Source organism: Saimiri boliviensis, chromosome 17 (assembly GCF_048565385.1).
Source record: "Saimiri boliviensis isolate mSaiBol1 chromosome 17, mSaiBol1.pri, whole genome shotgun sequence".
In the NCBI taxonomy this organism is placed as follows: Eukaryota; Metazoa; Chordata; class Mammalia; order Primates; family Cebidae; genus Saimiri; species Saimiri boliviensis.
Window position 1 is genome coordinate 32,404,038 of NC_133465.1, and position 7,912 is coordinate 32,411,949.

Consider the following 7,912-nt stretch of genomic DNA (forward strand, 5'->3'; position numbering starts at 1 on the left):
GGGCTGGGGTGGGGAAACCAAGTAACCATTTTGTTGAATTGGCAGGTTCTGACTCAAATGAGCAGTCACAGTAGTAAAAATAGGCAAATGGATGTGCATTGTGTCTGCCCAGAGCAAATGAGTTATCACTTTCAGTGATAATGATGATAACCCGATATGTCTGGTAAGTAAGTGTTTAACAAACATCTGGCTCTGGCCAGCATGGTGGCTGACACCTGTAATTCAAGCAGTTTGGGAGGCTGAGGAGGGCCAATCATCTGAGGTCAGTAGTTCGAGACCAGGCTGGTCAACATGGTGAAATCCTGTCTCTACTAAAAATATAAAAATTAGCCAGGCGTGGTGGTGCACGCCTGTAGTCCCAGCTACTCAGGAGGCTGATGCAGGAGAATTGCTTGAACCTAGGAGGTGGAGGTTGCAGTAAGCCGAGATGGCACCACTGCACTCCAGCCTAAGTGACAGAACAAGACTCCATCTCAAACAAAACGAAACAAAACAAAAAATCGGGCTCAGAAGATTCCTAATTTGCAGTGTTTGCTTATTTATTTATTTATTTACTGAGATGTAGTCTCCCTCTCATGGCTTCCATGGGCCTGTCTGGGCCAGTTCCAGCATGCCACTGAATTGATAGATCCCATTGTTGAGCATCTGCTGGGACTAGGGCCTGAAACCAGTGTTTTACATCCCTTATCTCACATCTCACCTCCCCTTCACTGACTGAGAAGATTATCATCTCCATTTTGCAGGTGAGAATATCAAAGCTCAGGGAGGCTGCATCACTGAATCAACTTTGCACAGCCAAGAAGAGGACTTTAAACTGAGGTTGTGGGGTGGGGGAAGGTTGAGACAGGGTCTCTCTGTCACCTAGGCTGGAGTGCAATGCCATGATCACAGCTCACTGCAGCCTGTAACTCCTGGGCTTAGGTAATCATCCTGCCTCAGCCTCCCAAGTAGCTGGACAACCCGTATGTACTACCATGCCTGGCTTTTTTTTTTTTTTTTTTGAGCTGGAGTCTTACCCTGTTGCCCAGGCTAGAGTTCAGTGGCGAAATCTGAGCTCACTGCAACCTCCACTTCCTTGCTTCAAGCAATTGTGTCTCAGCCTCCTGAGCAACTGAGACTATAGGCACTCACCACCACACCCAGCTAATTTTTTGTATTTTTAGTAGAGATGGGGTTTCAGCATGTTGGCCAGGCTGGTCTCGAATTCCTGACCTCAAGTGATCTCTCTGCCTCAGCCTCCCAAAGTGCTGAGATTATAGGCATGAGCCACCATGCCTGGCCCCTGCCTAATTTTTATTTATTTATTTATTTATTTTTGTAGAGATGAAGTCTCCCTGTGTTACCCAGGCTGGTCTCAAACTCTGGGGCTCAAGTGATCCTCCGACATCAGCCTCCCGGAGTACTGGGATTATAGGCATGAGCCACCATGCCTGGCCTGTGCTCCTGTGAGATCCCCACCTCCAAAATTGAGGATCAAATTTCAACATGAGATTTGGAGGAGACAAACATCCAAAGTATATCATATCAGCCTGGGCACAGTGGCTCATGCCTATCATCTCAGCACTTTGGGAGGCCAAGGAGGGAGGATCACTTGAGCTCAGGAGTTCAAGACCAGCATGGGAAACATGGCAAAACCATGTCTTTACAAAAAAAAAAAAAAAAAAATTAGCTGGACATGATGGTGCATGCCTATAGTCCCAACTACTTGGGAGGCTGAGGTGAGAAGATCGCTTGAGCCTGGGAGGCAGAGTTTGCAGTGAGCCAAGACCATGCCACTGCACTCTAGCCTGGGCAACAGAGCCAGACTCTCTCTTTCTCTCTCTCTCTGTCTCTCTCTCTCTCTCACACACACACACACACACACACACACACTCACACATATGCTTGCACAAAACTAGGGCATTTTAAGCTGAAAACAACTTGAATTCAATTGCATACAAAAACTACAATTTTACTCCCCAACTGCCATTTTAAGTTTTTGATGACACAATTCACTTCTTTTTATATTGTGCATCCATTAACAAATTATTTTAGCTATGGTATTTCTGATACACTTGTCTTTTAACCTTTGTACCAAAGTTAAAGGTGATTTGTACTCCACCATTAAACTACTAGGGTATTCTGACTATATACTTACCTTTACTGGTAAATTTTATACTTTCATGTTTTTATGTTACTAATGACCATACTTTCATTTCAGCTTGAAGAACTCCCTTTAGCATTTTTTGTAAGGCAGACATTATGGTGATGAACTCCCACAGCTTTTGTTTGTCTGGGAAATTCTTTATCTCTTCTTCGTGTTTAAAGGACATGTTTTTCTGAGTCAAGTATTCTTGGTTGGCAGTTTATTTCTCTGAGCACTTTGACTATCTCATCCCACTCTCTCCTGGCCTGCAAGGTTTCTGCTGAGAAATCTGCTGATAGTCCAATAGGGGTTCCTGTGTATTTGATTAATTTCTTTGCTTTTGCTTTCAAAATTCTCCCTCTGATGCTTTCTTCCTCCTCGTCTGCTGCTGCTTCCCCTTCCTCTTCCTCCAGTACTTCTCCTTCTCCTTATTCTTCTTTCTCTTCTTTTCTTTTCTTTTTGAGACAGGGTCTCCTTCACCCAGGCTGGAGTGTAGTGGTACAATCAGAGCTCACTGCAGCCTTGACCTTCTGGGCTAAAGTGTTCCTCTTACCTCGGCCTCCCAATTAGTTGGGACTATAGGTAGGTGCCACCATGCCTGGCTAATTTTAAATTTTTTGTATGGGCAGGGTCTCACTGTGTTGCACAGGCTGGTCTCAAACTCCTAGGCTCAATGATTCTCCCACCTTGGCCTCCTAAAGTGCTGGAATTACAGGCATGAGCCACCATTCTCAGCCCCTCTGACTTTGATTTTTGACAATTGGATTATAGTATGTCTCTGTGAAGTCATCTTACATTGAATCTGTTTGGGGACTTTTTAGCCTTATAAACCTAGATGTCCATATCACTCCCAAAATTTGGAATGTTTTTAGTCATTCTTTCTTTCTTTCTTTCCTTCTTTTTTTTTGAGGGGGAGTTTCACTCTTGTTGCCCAGGCTGGAGTGCAATGGTGTGATCTTGGCTCACTACGACCTCTGCCTCCCAGGTTCAAGTGATTCTCCTGCCTCAGTCTCCTGAGTAGCTGGGATTACAGGCCTGCACCATCACACCCGGCTAATTTTGTATTTTTAGTAGAGATGGGGTTTATCCATGTTGATCAGGCTGGTCTTGAACTCCTGACCTCAGGTGATCCACCTGCCTTGGCCTCCCAAAATGATAGGATTACAGACGTGAGCCACCACACCCGGCCACTCAGTCATTATTTCTTTAAATAAACTTTCTTCTCCTTCTACAGCTTACCTAATCTGTATATTATTTCTATTGATAGTGTCCCATAAATCCCTTGTATTTTAGTTTATTTTTATTTTTTTTCCTCTGACTGGATAACTTCTAATAATCTATATTCTAGTTTGCAAATTCTTTTTTTCTGCCTGATCAGGTCTGCTGTTAAGCTCTATATTGCATGTTTCATTTCATTCATTGCATTTTCAGCTCAGAATTAAAAAAAAATAATTTATATCTCTTTGTTATATCATCTTTTTTAAGGAGATGTATTGTTTTGTTTTTTTTTTCTTTTTTTGAGACGGAGTTTCACTCTTGTTACCCAGGCTGGAGTGCAATGGCGTGATCTCGGCTCACCGCAACCTCCGCTTCCTGAGTTCAGGCAATTCTCCTGCCTCAGCCTCCTGAGTAGCTGGGATTACAGGCACGCGCCACCATGCCCAGCTAATTTTTTGTATTGTTAGTAGAGACGGGGTTTCACCATGTTGACAAGGATGGTCTTGATCTCTTGACCTCGTGATCCACCCACCTCGGCCTCTCAAAGTGCTGGGATTACAGGCTTGAGCCACCGCGCCTGGCTAAGGAGATGTATTGTTTTCCTAATTTTTGTTGAGTTGTCTGTGTTCTGCTGTAGCTTGCTGTGTTCCCTTAAAACAATTATTTTGAATTCCTTTTCAGGAAATTTTTAGATCTCCACTTCCTTGGGGTTGGTTGCTGTAAAATCATTGTGTTCCTTTCAGGGTGTCATGCTTCCTTGGTTTGCATATTGCTTGAAGTCTTACATTACTGTCTTTGTATTTATTTGAAGCAGTCACTTCTTCCTGTCTTTAGTAACTGGCTTTGGGAGGAAAACACCTTCACCAGTTAGCCAGGCTAGGGATTTTGAGGCTATCTTGGACTTTTGCTATGGATGCACCTACTCCACTCCTCTCATTCTCTCTTGAGTATTTCTTTTTTCTTTTTCTTTTTTTTTTTTTTTTTTGAGACGGAGTTTCGCTCTTGTTACCCAGGCTGGAGTGCAATGGCGCGATCTCGGCTCACTGCAACCTCCACCTCCTGGGTTCAGGCAATTCTCCTGCCTCAGCCTCCTGAGTAGCTGGTATTACAGGCACGCGCCACCATGCCCAGCTAATTTTTTGTATTTTTAGTAGAGACGGGGTTTCACCATGTTGACCAGGATGGTCTCCATCTCTTGATCCACCCGCCTCGGCCTCCCAAAGTGCTGGGATTACAGGCTTGAGCCACCGCGCCCGGCCCTCTCTTGAGTATTTCTAAGATGATATGCCTTCTATTGATACTGCAAAGCCAGGCCAAGCATGGAGAGTCTCTCATTTGTTTTCCCTAGGAATGCTCAGTTGTGTGCCTTCTCCCAATCATGTAGTGTCAAGCCTGTTAAATGCATGTGCTTACAAACCATCTGTAAAGCCCCACACTTGCTGTCCAGGGTACACCTCTAGGGGTCCAGCCATGGGGTACTGAGAGGGGTGAAGCACATAGAGTATTTGGGGTGTCGATGGGCCAGTTGGGGAATCTGCAGGTAAGACATCCCAAGCAGTTTATGGAGAGACCCCTGAGGGAGTCTGTGAAGCAGCTAGTAAGATATGTGGCCCTTTGTTGAGTTTTACACTCTGATTCCTGTGAGTCTCCTGCCTCCCTTCCTTCCTCCCACATTCTCCCAGCTATTTGTTCATGTGGATCCCTTCAGTATTCTGGGTGGAATGAGAAAGAGGTAGGACTCTTGGGAAGCATCCTTCACAGTTGGGGAAATCAAGTGTTCACTCATTATACTCTTCCATTTCCCTGTGGGAGTTATTATGGGCTGAGGGGGTCTGTCTTGTCACAGAGTGATACTGGGGAGGGGTGATGCAGGTAAAGTGAAACTGTTCTTTTTATTCTCTTCAATCTTCCTATGTTTAGATTTTTTGCTCCAATGGTATTCTAGAACTTCTTCCCTGGACTCCCACAAAGCTATGTTAATCCATGGATGGTTGTCAAAACCAGTGCACTGTGGAGGAGATAAAATAGTAGGAAACTCCTCTTCCACCATCTGGCTGTCTCTGCCTTCTTCATATTTACTGTTATTATCTGATCTCCCAGCTGGAAAACTCCTGGAGGACCGAACACCTTCTCAAGTACCATCAACCATCAGAGTGGACAAAACATAAACGCTTTTCCTCTACTCTCATACCACAATCAACACAGAAGACTTCTATGAAATGTGTGGAAACGTATCCCTACCAACAAACAAGCAATCACTTCTGCATTCAACACCTCATGGGTATTCTCCAAGTCAATTTCAGCACTACCAACTTGGAGATAGCATCAGATCACACAGATTGAGGGCTCAGTACCACAAGACTTCCTGTCACTTCTGACATCAATCACAAGCACCAGGATGTTTTACCCATGCTTCTGACCTACTGGCTATAAATTGGAGTTCCCATGACTTCCTCCTTGGGGTTGATTAATTTTCTAGAGTGGCTCACTGAACTCAGGGAAACATTTATGCTTACCAGTTTATTATAAAGAATATTACAAAGGCTACAGATGAAGGGTTGCCTAGGGAAAGGTATGGAAGAAGAGGCACAGAGCTTCCGTGCCTTCCAAGGATGCACAGCCTTGCAGGAACCTCCACATGGTGGGCTACCCAGAAACTCTCTAAACTCTGTCCTTTGTAGTTGGTATGGAGGCTTCATTATGTAGGCATGATTGACAAGACCATCAACCATTGGTGATCAGGTTTAATTTTCAGCCCCTTTCACCTCCTGGGAGGTGGAGCTAAATGTGCCAATTTCTCTAATCCTGTCTGGGTCTCTTCAGTGATCAGTGCCCATCCTGAAGCCACATATGAGCTGCCAGCCATAAGTCCATTCATTAGCATACAAAAATATATCACTTTGAAGATTCTAAGGATTTTTTTTTTTTTTTTTTTTTTTAGACAGGATTACTCTGTTGTCCAGACTGGAGTTCAGTGGAATGATCTCGGCTCACCACAGCCTCTGCCTCCTGTTCAATCAGTTCTCCTGCCTCACCCTCCCAAGTAGCTGGGATTACAGGCAGGTGCCACCACTCCCGGCTGATTTTTTAAATTTTTAGTAGAGGCGTGATTTCACCATGTTGGCCAGGCTGGTCTCAGATTCCTAGACTCAGGTGATCCATGCACCTTGGCCTCCCAAAGTGCTGGGATTATAGGCGTGAGCCACCGTGCCTGGCCAGATTCTAAGGATTTTAAGAGTTGTATGATAGGAAATGGGGACAAAGACCAACTATGTATTTATGGTGCCTGGATTGGACCAGAGCACGTCCAGGAGAATGAAGCGCACCCTCTAGTGGTCATCTGTGGTGCTTTCTTCTTGTCAGGATTCTGGTCCCCCGACCTCCCAAGAGGGATGGCTGGACACACAAGATGTTCACCTCTTTTTTTTTTTTTTTTTTTTTTTTTGAGACGGATTTTCGCTCTTGTTACCCAGGCTGGAGTGCAATGGTGTGATCTTGGCTCACCGCAACCTCCGCCTCCTGGGTTCAGGCAATTCTTCTGCCTCAGCCTCCTGAGTAGCTGGTATTACAGGCACGCGCCACCATGCCCAGCTAATTTTTTTTGTATTTTTAGTAGAGACGGGGTTTCACCATGTTCACCAGGATGGTCTCGATCTCTTGACCTCGTGATCCACCCGCCTCGGCCTCCCAAGGTGCTGGGATTACAGGCGTGAGCCACCGTGCCTGGCCAAGATGTTCACCTCTTAAAGCGGCAGAGACCATCAGGCTAGAGGACACTCAGAAGGGATTCTAATCCACTCCTCATTCCATGACTCAACTTTTGTCAACATCCAGGTGGCACTCACCTTCTGCTGTTTTGTTTCTTCTCACTCAGTCATCCAAGTCATGTGTAAAATGAGGATGTTATCCTTTGTGCCACTCACAAATGTCAATTAATCCCCATCATGAGAAAAAAAAAACTGAAGAAAGGGAAACCATAAAATAGAACATTAATAGGTTTTATTACGGGGTTTTGTTGTTGTTGTTGTTTGTTTTTTTGCCCGGGCACAGAGGCTCACGCCTATAATCCCAACACTTTAGGAAGCTGAGGCAGGCACATCACCTGAGGTTAAGAGTTTGAGACCAGCCTGACCAACATGGAGAAACCCCATCTCTACTAAAAAATTAGCCAGGCATGGTGGCACATGCCTGTAATCCCACTTTGGGAGGCTGAGGCAGGAGCATCACTTGAACCTGGGAGGTGGAGGTTGCAGTGAGCTGAAACCGTGCCATTGCACTCCATCCTGGACAACAGAATGTGATTCCATCTCAAAAAGTAAATGAATAAAATAAAATAAAGTTTATTTATTTATTTTTTTGAGACAGAATTTCGCTCTTGTTGCCCGAGCTGGAATGCAATGGTATGATCTTGCACAGCTGTCACTCAGCATTAAGTATTACAGAAAACATATGAAAAGTTATTACACATCACCAGTAGTAAAAATATAAGATAAAGAGTTTATTATGGTGAGATTTTAAGCTGACATAGTCCTTCTGAGGGGTAGTTTGGCATTGTGCAATTGTATCCAT